At 41.2% G+C, this 19,256-nt stretch overlaps 1 pseudogene; it reads right to left on the bottom strand.

Moving 5' to 3' along the window:
• Positions 1 to 16,518: 16,518 nt before the first annotated feature.
• LOC133260188 (malate dehydrogenase, cytoplasmic-like) lies at positions 16,519 to 19,015 on the bottom strand (annotated as a pseudogene).
• Between the last annotated feature and the right edge of the window lie 241 nt (positions 19,016 to 19,256).

The following is a 19,256-nucleotide window of genomic DNA, read 5'->3' on the forward strand; positions in this document are numbered from 1 at the left end:
GCACCGCCCCCAGCCGGCCCCACGCCTCCCCGCCCGGGAGCGCGCCGCGTGCCCGCGCAGCCGGCGCCGCTTCCCAAGCGCGCGCGCGCCCCGCCACCTACGCCCCGCGCCGGCCCGGGCCCAGTTCTTCCAAGCCCGGACCCGGAATCCGGCTCCCTGCGAGCATGCGCAGCGAGGGAGCGCCCCGGCCCCCCTCCCCGCCGCCTTCACCGCGGCCGCCTGTGGAGAACTCCGCCCCTCCGGGTCTTCGAGGCGGGCGAGGAAGGGGGAAGGCCAGCCAATGGGAGGTAGGGGGCGGGGCCTGAGCCTGTGCAAGGGGCGGGACCGCCGCCGAGATTTGGGAAGAGGCTTCTGGAAGCCAGACGTGGGTGTTGCGGGCTGGACTTTCTGGTTCACGGCCGAACGGGTGCCTGGCTTCCAGTAAGGCTCACAGGGCCGTGGAGTTCTTCCCTTGATCGCTTTACGCAAAAGGAGGCTGTTAATACTCCGTGATCTCGCTGAGTGTGTGACCCAGAACCATTGCAAGAGTAAATAATTGCATTTAGCACATGGTCATACCAGAAGACTTTTGCTACTAACCTAAACATTCACTCCCCTAACCCCACAAGCTCCAACGCTTTGGCCATCTGATGAGAAGAACGGACTCATTGGAAAAGACCCTGATGTTGGAAAAGATTGAAGCCGGGAGGAGAAGGGGACAACAGAGGATGAGATGGTTGGATGGCATCACAGACTGGATGCACATGAGTTTGAGCAAGCTCTGGAAGTTGGTGATGGACAAGGAGGGCTGGCGTCCTGTAGTCCATGGGATCGCAAAGACTCGGACAGGACTGAGCAACTGAACTGAAATGAACCCCACTAGAGTACAGTGATAAATACTAAGCAAGAGCTTGTGTACGTGCAATTAATCCAAACAGCAGTTCCATAAGAATGGTCCATTATCCTCGTTAATGAGTTCACTTTCATGCATTGAAGAGGGAAATGGCAACCCACTCCAGTGTTCTTGCCTGGAGAGTCTCAGGGACGGGGAGCCTGGTGGACTGCCGTCTCAGTTCAGTTCAGTCGCTCAGTCGTGTCTGACTCTTTGCGACCCCATGAATCGCAGCACGCCAGGCCTCCCTGTCCAACTCCCGGAGTTAACTCAGACTCACATCCATCGAGTCAGTGATGCCATCCAGCCATCTCATCCTCTGTCGTCCCCTTCTCCTCTTGCCCTCAATCCCTCCCAGCATCAGAGTCTTTTCCAATGAGTCAACTCTTCGCATGAGGTGGCCAAAGTACTGGAGTTTCAGCTTTAGCATCATTCCTTCCAAAGAAATCCCAGGGCTGATCTCCTTCAGAATGGACTGGTTGGATCTCCTTGCAGTCCAAGGGACTCTCAAGAGTCTTCTCCAACACCACAGTTCAAAAGCATCAATTTTTCAGTGCTCAGCTTTCTTCACAGTCCAACTCTCACATCCATACATGACTACTGGAAAAACCATAGCCTTGACTAGGCAGACCTTTGTTGGCAAAGGAATGTCTCTGCTTTTGAATATGCTATCTAGGTTGGTCATAACTTTCCTTCCAAGGAGTAAGCGTCTTTTAATTTCATGCCTGCAGTCACCATCTGCAGTGATTTTGGAGCCCCAAAAAATAAAGTCTGACACTGTTTCCACTGTTTCCCCATCTATTTCCCATGAAGTGATAGGACCAGATGCCATGATTTTCGTTTTCTGAATGTTGAGCTTTAAGCCAACTCTTTCACTCTCCACTTTCACCTTCATCAAGAGGCTTTTGAGTTCCCCTTCACTTTCTGCCATAAGGGTGCTGTCATCTGCATATCTGAGGTTATTGATATTTCTCCTGGCAATCTTGATTCCAGCTTGTGCTTCTTCCAGTCCAGCATTTCTCATGATGTACTCTGCATATAAGTTAAATAAGCAGGGTGATAATATACAGCCTTGACGTACTCCTTTTCCTATGGAACCAGTCTGTTGTTCCATGTCCAGTTCTAACTGTTGCTTCCTGACCTGCATACAGATTTCTCAAGAGGCGGGTCAGGTGGTCTGGTATTCCCATCTCTTGAAGAATTTTCCACAGTTTATTGTGATCCACACAGTCAAAGGCTTTGGCATAGTCAATAAAGCAGAAATAGATGTTTTCTGGAACTCTCTTGCTTTTTCCATGATCCAGTGGATGTTGGCAATTTGATCTCTAGTTCCTCTGCCTTTTCTAAAAGCAGCTTGAACATCAGGAAGTTCACGGTTCACATATTGCTGAAGCCTGGCTTGGAGAATTTTGAGCATTACTTTACTAGCGTGTGAGATGAGTGCAATGGTGCGGTAGTTTGAGCATTCTTTGGCATTGCCTTTCTTTGGGATTGGAATGAAAACTGACCTTTTCCAGTCCTGTGGCCACTGCTGAGTTTTCCAAATTTGCTGGCATATTAAGTGCAGCACTTTCACAGCATCGTCTTTCGGGATTTGAAATAGCTCAACTGGAATTCCATCACCTCCACTAGCTTTGTTCATAGTGATGCTTTTCTAAGGTCCACTTGACTTTACATTCTAGGATGTCTGGCTCTAGATGAGTGATCACACCATCGTGATTATCTGGATCGTGAAGATCTTTTTTGTACAGTTCTTCTGTGTATTCTTGCCACTTCTTCTTAATATCTTCTGCTTCTGTTAGGTCCATACCATTTCTGTCCTTTATCAAGCCCATCTTTGCATGAAATGTTCCCTTGGTATCTCTAATTTTCTTGAAGAGATCGCTAGTCTTTCCCATTCTGTTGTTTTCCTCTATTTCTTTGCATTGATCGCTGAAGAAGGCTTTCTTATCTCTTCTTGCTAGTCTTTGGAACTCTGCATTCAGATGTTTATATCTTTCCTTTTCTCCTTTGCTTTTCGCTTCTCTTCTTTTCACAGCTATTTGTAAAGCCTCCCCAGACAGCTGTCTATGGGGTCGCAAAGAATCGGACACGACTGAAGTGACTTAGCAGCAGCAGCAGCAGTCTGGAGAAGAGCTCTTGGCTCTGTGTCTTGCTTTTAGAACCCAGGCTACCCTGCAGATAAAAAAGTAATGACCACGTAACTCACAAGATGAACTGATCCTCTACGTCAGAGAGATAATAAAAGTCATCCAGCATGGATTTCTACAATTTGTGCCCAGTTGCCTCACCCAAACTCCATAAATTACCTGTGTCCACACCCAAGCTTACTCTTTTTCCTCTATCTCAGGCTGGGTGTCTCTGCTCCCCTCCAAGTGAACCTCTCCACTGCCTGATCCCCACTGTGAAGCCCTCCTTGCCATATCTTTAACATTATCCCTTTTGGTATTACTTTCCAGGATAATTAGGTAAGACTTTTGTGTCTGAAAGCTTCCCTTGACTTTAAAACTTCTTTCTGGTTCTCTGTTTTCTTCCATCATAACTAAGCCTTTGAAAGAATTGTGTATCAAGAACATTGCATTTCTTGAATATTTGTAGGATTCAGCAAAAAATCTTTTAAATAAATGCACATTGTCTTCCTCTCTACTCCATCAGTTCCTACCCTCTGACTTCCTACTTGAATCTCACGCAAGCTGTATCCACAATGATTATTCTAACACATACTTTGGAGCGCATGACTCCACTGCTTAAAATCTTTCATTGGCTCATCAGCGCTTTTGAGACAAAAATTAACACAATCTTCAAGCCTTCTTTCATGTTCATGGGCTTTTCCCTCCTGTTAGGACAAAGTCTTCAAAGTTCCTGACTGTACTCACTCATCTCTACTTTGAAGAGTACTGTTTCCTCTAACCTTTCCCTCACCTTTTTGCTTGTCCAGCTCCTTTAAAAATAAACTCAAGAACATGCTGGCAAGTGTGCTCTGAGACATAAACCCACACATTCCTGGCCAAGGTCTGTGCTCCATCTGCTGCACACAGAGGCCTCCTCCCACTTCTTGCTCTCCTTACGGCTCTCCAGAGTCCTCAGTTTTCACCTCTGCTGAGCTCCATTCAGAAGTTCCCAGTACTCACCAGGGCCCCTAAGTTGATAGCCAACATTGGACCAGCCTTTCATTATTAAATGTTTCTTTGGTGTTCAAATGAACACTATTATAAGTACCTTTTCACAAATCACTGCCCATGTCCTAACTTACTGCCATAATTTATATGCTTAAAAGTAATTGAAGATGTGAACAATATTAGCCCTCTTGAAATATATTGGCAAGTTACCTTTCAGGAAGGACGTCAGTGTAGGTATCACATTGCCTGGAATAAAAAACACACCTCTGCCACCCAGCATCACATTCAGATTTTCATGGATTCTGGGTGCTTTTACTTGGGCCTCTTCCTCCATAAAGTAATATTTAAAATTATATTTATAACTGCATTGAAACAAAGATAGCATACTGGTAATATACATTAAAACATTTCTTTGGCCTAAGCATTCATTTTTTCTTTCTGATTTTAAAAGACAGTAAAACATTATAGTGAAAGTCACTTAGTCATGTCTGACTCTTCGCAACCCCATGGACTATAAAATCCATGCAGTTCCCTAGGCCAGAATACTAGTGTGGATGGCCTTTCCCTTCTCCAGGGACTCTTCCCAACCCAAGGATCGAACCCAGGTCTCCCATATTGCAGGCAAATTCTTTACCAGGTGAGCCACCAGGGAAGCCCAAGATTACTGGAGTGGGTAGCCTATCCCTTCTCCAGTCAATTTTCCCAACCCAAGAATCCAACTGGGGTCTCCTGCATTGCAGACAGATTCCTTACCAACTGAGCTATGAGGGAAGCCCTATGGCCCTCTGAAAGTCTGGTTAGCCTGAGGCACTGTACTTATCTTGTCAATTGAATAAGTCAACACTCCTGCTTCGTATGAGCTATGAGGTTTGGCCAAAATCTTTAGTCTGTGCCTCACCCAAAAAGTTGGTTTAATACCACCACATGATGTTGTAGTAAAAAGAAAATGAGTTGCTACAAATAAAATAACTAGAACTACGTGGCACATAATAAGTTACTGATATTATCATTTTCATTCTCAGTTTTCCCACACCACCATATGAGAGTATGTGATTATCCTTCTTCACTGTGCCAAAGTCATCATGGTATAAGTCTTATCTGGGTATATTCTCTTCACAGGGCAAAAATGGTATCTTATTGTTGGTCCATTATCCATTTTATTGCTAGAGTATTCACAAAAATCAATTTATACAATGTAGATATTGATGTATATATAATGCATATATTGTAATGTACAATTACAATATATAATTAGATGTGATGTACAATTTATATAATGTAGATATTGATGATATAAATGTAGATACATTTATATAGTGTGGATACTGGCTTAAAACTCAACATTCAAAAAACTAAGATCATAGCATCTGGTCCCATAATTTCATGGCAAATAGGTGGGGAAACAATGGAAACAGTGACAAACTTTATTTTGGGGGGCTCCAAAATCACTGAAGATGGTGACTGAAGCCATGAAATTAAAAGAAGTTTGCTCCTTGGAAGAAAAGATATGACCAACCTAGACAGCATATTAAAAAGCAGAGATATTACTTTGCCAACAAAGGTCCATCTAGTCAAAGCTATGGTTTTTCCAGTAGTCATGTATGGATGTGAGATTTGGACCATAAAAAAGCTGAGCGCTGAAGAATTGATGTTTTTGAACAGTGGTGTTGGAGAAGATTCTTGAGAGTCCCTTGGACTGCAAGGAGATCCAACCAGTCCATCCTAAAGGAGACCACTCCTGTGTGTTCATTGGAAGGATTGATGTTGAAGCTGAAACTCCAGTACTTAGGCCACCTGATGCAAAGAGCTGACTTATTTGAAAAGAGCCTGATGCTGGGAAAGATTGAAGGTGGGAGGAGAAGGGGACGACAGAGGATGAGCTGGTTGGATGGCATCGCTGACTCATTGGACATGAGTCTGAGAAAGCTCTGGGAGTTGGTGATGGACAGGGAGGCCTGGCGTGCTGTGGTCTATCAGGTTTCAAAAAATCTGATACGACTGAGCAATTGAACTGAACTGAACTGAGATATTGATGTGAGATAAAATCATTACTTTCTCATTTTTGTTTTCTTCTATTATTTTTTGCTTCACAACTCCATTACCACCCTGGGATCATGTCATTTATCTGCCTTTGAGTTTTTCTACATGATCATTTTGTTTTATCCATTAAATAATTTAATCCTTTCAGATTTAATTTACTCTCATCTACCTTTTCTTTTTCTAAAGAGCTCATGGTCTCCCCCAGCTCTTTTGTTAAAGACTCTCTCTGCATCTCTGAAGATTTGAAAATACGCCAATGAATTTATCCAGTACTCCTCCCTTCGAAAAGTAGAGACAAAGTCCCTTTCAAATGAATGTGGGTTGTATTTAGTGACATTTCTAATGGATACAATACCATAAAAGTGACAGTATGTACTTTCCAAGAGCAGGTCTTAAAAAGGTGTCGTGGCTTCTCGCTACTCTCTCTAAGATCACTTGCTCTGAGGAAGGCAGTTTACATGTCATGAAGGCATATCAATAGCTTTATCAGATGCACATGTGGCAAGGAACTGAATATCTAGCCAGCAACCAGCAAGGATGTGAGACCTCCTGCAAGTTTCCATGTGCATGGAACCCTCTTGTATATGGAAGTGGGTCCACCAGCCCCAGTCAGGCATCAGACATCTTGAATGCAACCTCGTTAGAGACTTTAACCAGAAACCCTCAACTCAAATACCTGACCCATACAGTCACTGTGAAGTAATAAATTGTTCACTGCTTTAAGGCACTAAATAGGGGGGACAATTTTTTGCGCATCAATATGATAAACCGACTAACCCAGTGGTTCTCAGTTGGGGACCATCTTGTGTCTCAGAGGACATTTGTAAATGTTGTGAGCCATTTTTAACTGTATTAATAACAGCTAGGGAGCTGGGGGCAGTTTCCATTGGCATCTTGTGGGTAGAGGCCACAGAATGCTAAGCATCCTTCAGTGCACAGGCCAACACACACACACACACTCACACACACACCCCACAGAAGCAAAGCATGAGCAGATCCCGAATGGCGGTATGCTGAAGATGAGAAAACCTGCACTAGCCTCTCCGTTTTCCCCTCACTTATACTCTCTCTCTTTTACACAGATTCGTTCCACATCCTTTGCTCCTCTAAGTACTGTATTACCTTGTTTTACCCCTGGTCCTAGGCAACCACCAATCTGCTTTCTGTCACTAGAGAATATTTTTTTCTTTTTCAAGGATCTAGGGTAAATGGAATCATGCAGTGTGTATTTTTGTGGCTGACTTCTTCAGGTCAGCATATTTTAAAGATTCGTTCCTGTTTTGTGCAGCAGTAGTCACTTCTTTCCTCATTGCTGACTATTATTCTATTGTCTTGATCTGCCAAACTTTCAGAAACTGGCCCTAGTGCCTCCCTCTATTTGTCTTATTGGTAAACATTTAATTTGTTTCCAGTTTCTGGCTTTGTTGTTCAGTCACTAAGTCATGTCCAACCCTGCGACCCCATGGACTGCAGTCCACCAGGCTTCCCTTTCCTTCACTATCTCCTGCTGTTTGCTCCAATTCATGTCCATTGAGTCAGCGATGCCATCCAACCATGTTATCTTCTGCTGCCGCCTTCTCCTTTTGCCTTCAATCTTTCCCAGCATGAGAGTCTTTTCCAATAGATTGACTCTTCACATCAGGTGGCCAAAGTATTGAAGCTTCAGCCTCAGCATCAATTCATCCAAGGAATATTCCGGGTTGATTTCTTTTGGATTGACTGGTTGGACCTCCTTGTAGTCCAAGGGACTCTCAGAAGTCTTCTCCAGCACCACAGTTCAAAAGCATCAATTCTTCGGCACTCAGCATTCTTTATGGTCCAACTCTCACACATGTACATGACTATTGAAAAAAACCTTAGCTTTGAATATATGCACCTTGGTCGGCAAAGTGATAGCTCTGCTTTTTAATACGCTGTCTAGGTTTGTCATAGCTTTCCTCCCAAGAAGCAACCATCTTTTGATTTCATGGCTGCAGTCACTGTCTGCAGTGATTTTGGAGCCCAAGAAAATAAAATCTGTCACTGCTTCCACTTTTTCCCCCTAACGTGATGGGACTGGATGACATGATCTTAGTTTTTTCAAAGTTTTTCAAACTTTCAAAATTTTTTTAAGCCAGCTTTTTCACTCTCCTCTTTCACCCTCATCAAAGAGGCTCTTTAGTTCCTCTTCACTTTCTGCCATTAGAATAGTATCATCAGCATGTCTGAGGTTGATATTTCTCCCTGCAGTCTTGATTCCAGCTTGTGGTTCATCCAGCCTCGCATTCCACATGATGTACTCTGCATATAAATTAAATAAGCAGGGTGACAATATACAGCCTTGTTGTACTCCTTTCCCAATTTTGAACCCATCTGTTGTTTCATGTCCGGTTCTAACTGTTGCTTCTTGACTTTTTTTTTGGCTATAATGACTAGAGATTCTATGAACACTGGGTTAAAGGTGTTTGTGATGACATTGGTTTTTATTTTTCCTGGATAAATAATGCCTAGGAGTGGAATTGCTAGGTCACATAGTAAGTATATATTTAATTATAAGAATTTGCCAAACTCTTCTCCAAAGTGGTTGTACCATTGTTCATTACCACCAGCAATGTATGGGAGTTGCTCCAGCTGTTCTATTTCCTTTCCAACACTTGGTAATATCAGTCCTCTCTGATTTTAGCCATTGTAATGATGTGTAAGAGTAAGCCACTGTGTTTTAATTTTGGTTTTCTTGATAACCAATGATGCTGAGTATCTTCTCATGTGATTATGGCCTATTTGTTTATTTCCTTTTATTAAGTGTATGTTCCAGTCTTTTGTCCTTTTCAAATTGTTTTTGTCCGTTCTCTGTATGTTCCATACACCAGTCCTTTGTCAGATCCATGTGTTGTGAATCTTTTCTCCCAGACTGTGGCTTGCTGTGGTAGGCAGGCCTCCAAGATGGACCCTAGAGATCTTGCCTCCTGGTACCCACGCTCCTGGACAGTCTCCTCATCTTTAGAGCAGACCCGTGTCAGATTTTCCAAGAGGAATTGTGAAAGCAATGGTACGTGACTCCTGGTACCAGGTCGTGAAAGTCGTTTGCAGCTTTTACCCTTTCCTCTTGGATTGCTTGTTCTAAAGAATGTCTTTGGGAAGAGAGCTAAGACCTGTTGATAAACAGCCTGCAGCAATTTGCCAGTCAGATGTGGCACGTTAGAAACAAACGCTCCAGCCTCTGTCCAGCCTTCAGATGACTGCATGTGACACTCCAAGCCACAACTGGACAGCCAAGAAATTCACGTATTCCTAATCCACAACAACTGTAAGAGGTGATCATTGTTGTTTGTTGTTTTCAGTCACTAAGCTTTGGAGCAATTTTTTACACAGAAGCAGTGAAACTGACTCCTCATTTTCTTAACAATGTCTTCTGAAGAACAGAGGTTTTATTTTGCTAAGGTTCAGTTTATTAACTCTTTGTTTTGTGACTCATGCTTTTCGAATGACATGTTTAAGAAAGTTTACCTACTCCTATAGAGAAAATAAAGTTTACCTACTGCAATAGAGAAAATAAGTTTTTACATGTTTTCTTCTTGAAATTTATAGTTTTAACCTTTTCATTTGGAACTGTAATATATTTCAAATCAATTTTTGCATAAGGTATCCTCAAGGAAAAGATCAATGTTATTTTTTTTTCTAGATGGATATACTATTATTTCAATATCATTGGTTGAAAAGACAATCCTTTAACTTTGGGAAAACTCAGCATCATTTTGGACTCTTTAATCCATTCCATTTAACTGTAAGCCTATCTTTATCACACTGTGTTGACTATAATAATTTTGAAAAGTATGGATACCAGGAAGTGTAAATTTTCCAAATTTGTTGTTCTTTTCAAAATGGCTTTGACTCTCCCAGGTTCTTTGCACTTCCATATAAATTTTAAAATTAGCTATTTAATTTTTATTTTAAAAATACCTCTAGGAGTTTGGGATCATTAATATGTAGATAAATTTAGGAAGAATTGACACATTAAAAGTATCAAGGGGACTTCCCTGGTCGTTGAGTGGCTGGGAATCTGCCTGCAAGTGCAGGGGACATGGGTTTGATCCCTGGTCCGGGAGGATCCTGTGTTCCCAGACCACCTGATCTGCCTCTTGAGAAATTTGTATGCAGGTCAGAAAGCAACAGTTAGAAGTGGACATGGAACAACAGACTGGTTCCAAATAGGAAAAGGAGTACGTCAAGGCTGTATATTGTCACCCTGTTTATTTAACTTATATGCAGAGTACATCATGAGAAATGCTGGACTGGAAGAAATACAAGCTGGAATCAAGATTGCCGGGAGAAATATCAATAACCTCAGATATGCAGATGACACCACCCTTATGGCAGAAAGTGAAGGGGAACTCAAAAGCCTCTTGATGAAAGTGAAAGTGGAGAGTGAAAAAGTTGGCTTAAAGCTCAACATTCAGAAAATGAAGATCATGGCATCCGGTCCCATCTCTTCATGGCAAATAGATGGGGAAACAGTGGAAACAGTGTCAGACTTTATTTTTCTGGGCTCCAAAATCACTACAGATGGTGACTGCAGCCATGAAATTAAAAGACGCTTACTCCTTGGAAGGTAAGTTATGACCAACCTAGATAGCATATTCAAAAGCAGAGACATTCCTTTGCCAACAAAGGTCTGTCTAGTCGAGGCTATGGTTTTTCCTGTGGTCATGTATGGATGTGAGAGTTGGACTGTGAAGAAGGCTGAGCGCCAAAGAATTGATGCTTTTGAACTGTAGTGTTGGAGAAGACTCCTGAGAGTCCCTTGGACTACAAGGAGATCCAACCAGTCCATTCTGAAGGAGATCAGCCCTGGGATTTCTTTGGAAGGAATGATGCTAAAGCTGAAACTCCAGTACTTTGGCCACCTCATGCAAAGAGTTGACTCATTGGAAAAGACTCTGATGCTGGGAGAGATTGGGGGCAGGAGGAGAAGGGGACGACAGAGGATGAGATGGCTGGATGGCATCACTGACTCGATGGACGTGAGTCTGAGTGAACTCCGCGAGTTGGTGATGGACAGGGAGGCCTGGCGTGCTGCGATTCATGGTGTCGCAAAGAGTCGGACACGACTGAGCAGCTGATCTGATCTGATCTGATCTGATCATATATCTGCAAATAAAGAGAGTTTTACTTTTCCTTTCCATTCTGCATGCTTTTATTTACTTTTCTCATTTTATTGTACTGGCTAGAACACACAGTACAATGCTAAACAGAAGTAATAAGAAAGAGCATCCCTGTCTTGTTCCTAATTTTAGGGAAATCACTCAGTGTTTTACTATTAAATATGATATTGTCTCTAGATTTTTTGCATATGTCCTTTGCCAGGTTGAGGCAGTTTCTTTCCTTTCTTAGTTTGCTGAGAGTTTTTATCATGAATGATTGTTGACTTATCAGTTGCTTTCAAGGGGCTTCTACTGAGATGATTTTATCTTTTTTTTTTTCTTTTTAGATTGTTGAGATGATGAATTAAATTGATTAATGTTAAACCAAGTTACATTCCTGAAGTAAACCAAACTTGTTCTTCGTGTATTATACTTTTTATATATTGTTGGATTCTACTAGCTAAATTTTAAAAATATTAAAGAATCCAAATTCATTGGGAATATTGGTCTGTAGTTTGCTTGTAATGTCTTTTTCTAGATTTGTTTTCAGGGTAAGCTTGGCCCAGTAAGATGAGCATGGTAGCTTCTTATCTATTTTATGAGGAAGTTGTGTGATATTTTTATTATTTACTTCTTAAATGTTTGAAAGGTTTTCCAAAAAACTGTAGTTTATTTTTTATTGAAGTATAATTGGTTTACATGATAGCTTTCATCAGTGAAGCTCTCTAGGACAAGAGTCTCCTTTTGGAGAAAATGTAAATTATGAATTTAAGTGTGTTTGTAGATAAAAAATTTAATTTTATATGTCTTTTTTATGCCAGTTTTGGTAATTTATGTCTGTCAAGATTTTTTTCCATTTCACTTGTCATATTTTTTGGCCTTAAGTTATTTATTTTATTCCTCTATTATTCTTTAACATTTGTTCAATGTTTGATGTCTCATTTATTCCTAATATTAGTATTTTATACTTTCTCTTTTTTCACTCAGTAAGCTTAGTTAAAAGTGTTTCGTTTGATTGAGCTCTTCAAAAAAAGAAGCTTTGGTTTCATTAATTTTGTTTGTTCATCTTCTGTTTTATTTATTTCTGTTTCGTTTTATTTCCTTTACCTTTATCATTGCCATATTTCTATTATTTAGGGCTTATTTTCTCTTCTTTTTCTCGCTCATTAAGGTGAAAGTTTACATTATTCACTCGAGACCTTTTTTGTTTTCTACAATAAGCATTCAGAGCACAGGTTTCTTCTGACCCCTTATTTCGATATACCCCCCAAATTTAAATACATTTTATCTTAATTTTCATTTAGTTATAAATATTTTCTGATAGTCCTGTGATCTCTTCTTTCACCCATCAGTTATTAGGAAATCAGTTCAGTTCAGTTCAGTTCAGTCACTCAGTCATGTCCGACTCTTGGCGACCCCATGAATCATAGCACACCAGGCCTCCCTGTCCATCACCAACTCCTGGAGTTCACCCAAACTCATGTGCATCGAGTCGGTGATGCCATCTAGCCATCTCATCCTCTGTCGTCCCCTTCTCCTCCTGCCCTCAGTCCCTCCCAGCATCAGGGTCTTTTCCAGTGAGTCAACTCTTCGCATGAGGTGGCCAAAGTATTGGAGTTTCAGCCTCAGCATCAGTCCTTCCAGTGAACACCCAGGACTGGTCTTCTTTAGGATGGATTGGTTGGATCTCCAATAGGTTGTACATTTTCCAAATATTTGGGAATTTTCCATATATCTTTTGTTATGTGTCTTTTCCAGCATTCCTGGTGAAAATGTGCACCTGAATAGTGTGTGTTCTCTTGTTGCGGAGAGTGAAGATAATTCTATAAATGGCTCAGTCAAGTGGATGATAGTATTTTTCAGACTTTCTGTAGTTTTACTGAATTTTGTCTACTTTGTTCTATCAATTACTGAGATGAATAAAGAAATGTCTATAAATCTATTCAATGGATGCACTTTTCATTCTGTGAGTTCTGGATTCATGTATTGTGTGGACTTTTTATTAGGTGTTTACACATTAGGATAGTTATATATACTTTACCATTACAGTTTCCCTCTTAAGATGTTAGTCTTATTTGTCCTGAAATTTACTTTTTCTGATATATTTTTTAAACTTTTTATTTCGTACTGGAGTGTAGCCCATTAACAGTGTTGGGATAGTTTCAGCTGAACAGCAAGGGGACTCAGCCTTGTATATGCACGTATCCATTCTCCATCAAACTTCCCTCCAATCTAGCCTTGCCCTTAGCGTTGAGCAGAGTTCCATGTGCTGTACAGTAGGTCCTTGTTGGTTATCCATTTAAAAATATAGCAGTATGTGATATTTGTCTTTCTCTTTCTGACTCACTTCACTCTGTATAATAGGCTTTAGGTTCATCTACCTCATTAGAACTGACTCAAATACATTGCTTTTTATAGCTGAGCAATATTCCATTGTGTATATATACCACAATGTCCTTGTCCATTCATCTGTCGATGGACTTCTGGGTTGCTTCTATGTACTGCTGCTGCTGCTGCTAAGTCTCGTCAGTTGTGTCCAACTCTGTGTGACCCCATAGACGGCAGCCCAACAGGCTCCTCTGTCCCTGGGATTCTCCAGGCAAGAATACTGGAGTGGGTTGCCATTTCCTTCTCCAATGCATGAAAGTGAAAGGGAAAGTGAAGTCACTCAGTCTTTTCCAACTCTTCGTGACCCCATGGACTGTAGCCTACCAGGCTCCTCCACCCATGGGATTCTCCAGGCAAGAGTACTGGAGTGGGCTGCCATTGCCTTCTATGTCCTAGCTGTTGTAAATAGTGCTGCAGCAAACACTGGGGTACGTGTGTCTGTTTCAACTATGGTTTCCTCAGGCTACATACCCAGTAGTGGGATTGCTGGGTCATCGGAGAAGGCAATGGCACCCCACTCCAGTACTCTTGCCTGGAGAATCCCATGGAAGAGGAGACTGGTAGACTGCAGTCCTTGGGGTCGCTAAGAGTCGGACACGACTGAGCGACTTCACTTTCTCTTTTAACTTTCATGCACTGGAGAAGGAAATGGCAACCCACTCCAGTGTTCTTGCCTGGAGAATCCCAGGAACGGGGAAGCCTGGTGGGCTGCCATCTATGGGGTCACACAGAGTCGGACACGACTGAAGTGACTTAGCATAGTATAGCAAGGTAGTTTTAGTACTAGTTTTTTAATCTCCATACTGTTCTCCATAACGGTTGTATCAGATTGCATGCCCATTGACAGTGTAAGAGGATTGCCTTCTCTCCCCACCCTCTCCAGCCTTTACTGTTTGTCTATTTTTTGATGATGGCCATTCTAACTGATGTGAGGTGATGACCTCCTGGTAGTTTTGATTTCTTTAATAATGAGTGATGTTGTGCATCTTTTCTTGTGTTTATTAGTTTCTTTGGAGAAATCTCTGTTTAGGTCTTCTGCCCATTTTAAGCATCATGAGCTATTTGTAAATTTTGGAGCCTAATCCCTTGTCAGTCACATCATTTGCAAATATTTTCTCTCAGTCTGTGTGTTGTCTTTTCATTTTGTTTATTGTTTCCTTTGCTGTGCATGAGTTGAAGTAGGTCCCATTAGTTTATTTTTGTTTTTATTTGGGGAGATGAACTGAAAAAGATACTGCCGTGATTTATGTCAGAGAGTATTCTGTGCATGTTTTCCTTTAGGAGTTTTATAGTTTTTGGTCTCACAGTTAGATCTGTAATCCATTTTGAGCTTACTTTTGTGTATTTTGTTAAAGAATAATCTAGTTTCATTTCAAGGATGTCCACTCTCACCTCTCTTATTCAGCATAGTTTTGGAAGCCCTAGCTATGGCAATAGAGAAGAAAAAGTAGTAAAGGGAATTGAATATGGAAAAGAAGTTAAACTGTCACTGTTTGCAGATGACATGATACTATGCACAGAAAATCCGAAAGATGCTATAAGAAAACTGCCAGAGCTCATTGGTCAATCTGGTAACACTCATCAATGAATTTGCAAGTTACAAAATTAATGCGTAGAAATCTGTTGCATTTCTATACACTAACAACAAAAGATCAGAAAGAGAAATTCAGGAAACAATTCAATTTACCATCACATCAAAAAGAATAAAATATTTAGGAATAAACCTACCTAAGGAGACAAAACACCTGTACTCCAAAAACTTAAGATGCTGATGAAATAAACTGAAGAAGACACAAACAGATGGAAAGATAGATATACCATGCTTGTGTATTGGAAGAATCAATATTGTCAATATGACTATGCTACCTAAGGCAGTCTACAGATTCAGTGCAATCCTTATCAAATTACCAGTGGCATTTTTTGCAGAACCAGAGCAAAAAATCTTAAAATTGTTATGGAAACACAAAAGACCCTGAATAGCAAAAACATTCTTGAGAAAGAGAAACAGAACTGGAGGAACCAGGCTCCCACTGGAGTGGGTTGCCATGCCCTTCTCCAGGGGATCTTCCTGACCCAGGGATTGAACCCACATCTCTTAGGTCTCCTGCATTGGTAGGTGGGTTCTTTCCCACTAGTGCCACCTGGGAATGGCATATTTTAAATAATTACTACTTAATTCCCCCGCCACGCTCCCCCCACCCCGCCATAGGCTACTGAGGCTCTGTTTTCATTGTTAATGTTTCAGTTTATTTCTAGAGGTGGTTTTTTTTTTCCCTGTCTTCACTTCAGTTTGGATAGTTCAATTGTTTTTTAATAGATCTCAAGTTTCACTGATTTTTTTTCTTCGTTTATAGTATCTAATATATTTTTAAGAACATTTAGTAAATTCCTACTTCAGTTGCTGTAGTTTTCAATCCTAGAAAATTATATTTGGCGTTTTTAAAAAAAATCTTCTCTTTCCTCTTCTTTATATTCATATTTTCCTTTAGATACTTGAATATGTTTAAGATAGCTCTTTTATCATTCTTATTTGCTAATGCCATCATTTATCACTTCCCAGTTTGTTTCTATTGTCAGATTATAAATCTGGTATGAGAAACAAGTTCATACTTCTCTGCATGTCTAGCAAATGTTAATTGCATGCTGGGCATTTTAAGTGTGAGCCTGCTGAGTTCTGGGTTTTGTTTCCTTATGTATTTTTTTTTTTAAAGAGTGCTAAACTGTGAAAGTTTGTTCTGTTAGCTAAGTTACTTAATAATTGACTAGATTCCCTTTTTTTGAGTACATATTTTATTTAGGATGCAGCACTAACAACACGATGATAAATTGTTACCAGTTTATACCAAGAAACACACTATCTTTAAAATGTGTTGTTTTCACAATTTAAGTATAGCCTTATTATTATTTGATACTAGAGTCAAAGACAACCTTTAGAGTTTTCCGCTTTGGGGCACTTAGTGACATCAAAATGATGATTTAGTCATGTAGAGGAAAGCAGTGCAAACGCAGTTTCTTTTCTTTTTGCCCGTTCCCTTGCAGTAAGATCCATCCTCTCTCATCTGAGGAATCGTTAATAGGGAGACTTTCAACCACCTTGCAGGTCTTGTTCTTGATTATAACAGGTAATGAGCAGATCACCCAAAATACTGTAAAAGTTGCCTTAAGAGATAACACGTAAAGGACACAAATTCTCCCTTTGGGGTTCCACACCGGACGTGTCTGAAGTGGTGTCTGAGGTGGTCACAGACGGCTTTTGCAGCCGACACCGCACTGGGTAGGTTTCAGGCCTGATGACCCCAGTGCCATGCTGCTGCACGGCCATGAGGAATCCTCCCTTGAACCGGCTGTCATCTTTCATCTTCGGAAATACCATCTTCCTTTCTGTACGCTTTCACTTTGCCGTGATTGACATCTGGATACTGAGGTGAGGCGTGGTTTCCCCAGATGATGACATTCTTCACACCATTGCAAGTCACACTGGAGACTTCCCTGGTGGTCTGGGGTTTAGGGCCTGGCACTTCCGCTGCAGGGGGCATGGGTTTGCTCCCTGGTTAGAGAACTAAGATCCCGAATGCCCCATGGCACAGCCACAAAAAAAAAGAAGTCACACCAAGTTTTACACCGAGTTTAACAGAGCATATCAGCTCAGTTAAGATCCAAAAGAGTCAAGCAATCAAAGTTCTCCCTGGGGATGGGCTTGGAACAATCAGGCCATTGGTATTGGCTGGACTTCCTACCACGAGAACCGTAACTGACTTCTTGGCATGTTTCTCAAGGCTGCACCCTGGCATTTGAAGATTTTCATATTTGCTTTGAATACATCTTTCCTCTCCATGCCATCCCTTTTTTGATGTGGAGCCCACAAGCATGCCACGACCAGGTGTTTGAGGCAATCTGTCTTTTATTTTTCATCTGCTGCAGTGACCTCTTTCAGGAGGGTTGGGCCCAGTCTTGCGGTTGCATTAGGACACCATCCAAGACACCCATTATGAGAGTAATATCCAAGGGCAGAAAAATTATGGGCTGGTCTTTACCAAAGGCAGATCCGTTTCTAACACCGTACAGTAGTGACTATGTGATTTGACCAGCTGCTCCAGTCATAAGGACTCTGATTTGTTTCAAAATTTGTAGTCAAGGGCCTTCTGCTTTCAAGAGTTTTGTGACAGAAACCCTTAGAAACACTGTTGGTAGGTTTGGGGGCTCTGTGGACAGTTTCAACACCTGCCTTGACTAGATTCTCTTAAGCCTTGCTTTTAAGCTTTTTTTTTGGTGGACTGATTTAGAATAGACTGTGGGTATTCAAATGACTCCCGGAATCTGGCTGGTCAGCACTCAAACATCTCCGAGTTCTGTGTGAGCTTTGAGGATCGTCCACGTTACAGCCTCCCGGCCCATTTTTGTCTAGTTTTGAAAAGTCTCACCACGTGCATGTGTCACTGAGTATTCAACAGCAGTCTCATGGTGACTCCGTGCTGGATTCTGAGTCTCCTCCTTCATGTTGCTTCCTTCTCTCAAAGTTCTTTGCTCTACAAAGTTGTCACATCAACTCGGGATTAATTTCACGTTAGTATCCATTGATTCTTTCTGTACTGTAGCTCTTGCAGCAATTGAATTCCAAAGCTTAAGTTATTCTGTCTAAAATAATGCTCTGGGGCCCCAGAAGCTCTATCTATGTTGGGTTTTGGTCCTCCAGATCCAGTGGGATGATCTCAGAAGGTGAAGTGATTTTGGTACTCAAAGCCCCTCTGCCATGAAAACTCCAATATATTCACTTTTGGTGAAATATTATTTGCACACTCTTTAATCTTTTCATAATCTAGAAAGTGGATGTTAGATCAGTCTCACACAAGCATACATTTCCATGTATACAAGTACACCTATACAAGCATCTATATACACATATGCACACACACATACTCATCAAGGAGAAAGTTTAATATCAGTAGCTATTTTATTATCACAATAAAAATAGCCACATAGTAATAATGGCTAAGATCTTTTGAGAGTTTATTATGAACCAGAAACTATGACAATTTAGGTGCATTATTTTCTTTTCTTCTTTTGAAATATGAAGGTTAGAGAATTGGGGTAATTTATACAAGGTCATGCATTAAGGAACAGATGAAGCCAAGTTTGAGTACAACCAACCTGACTGTAGAGGAGGAATAGGTAAACGATGGCTTGCAGACTGCCATTTGTTTTATAAATAAAGTTTTATTCCCAGGAGAACCAAGGACACTCATTTTTGTAGTGTCTGTGAGTTCTTTTGAGCTATAGTAGCAGAGTTGAGAAGTTGCAGTATAGCCTGAATAACAGCCTAAAATATTTATTATCTGTCCCTTTACAGAATGAGTTTACTGACCCTTGCTTTAAATTGTGAATTAATCACTCTATAATTTTCAAGGCCCATCTCCATTGTTACCTTGAGGTAGTTTCTCCACGTCATTTTGCTCACCATGTAAATTCTCTTCATTCATATCCCCTACTTTCAAAGTATACTTTTCAGTATACCAAAAATAGCCTATTGTTAACAGCTTTACTGGAGAAGGAAATGGCACCCCATTCCAGTATTCTTGCCTGGAGAATCCCATGGACAGAGGGGCCTGGAGGGCTACAGTCCACGAGGTCACAAAGATTTGGACACGACTTAGCTACGAAACCACCAAGAGCTTTACCATTCACTTTCAAAATGTCTTTTTCTACCCTCCAGAATGGAAA

The sequence above is a fragment of the Bos javanicus genome, chromosome 14 (genome assembly GCF_032452875.1).
Source record: "Bos javanicus breed banteng chromosome 14, ARS-OSU_banteng_1.0, whole genome shotgun sequence".
Taxonomy (NCBI): domain Eukaryota; kingdom Metazoa; phylum Chordata; class Mammalia; order Artiodactyla; family Bovidae; genus Bos; species Bos javanicus.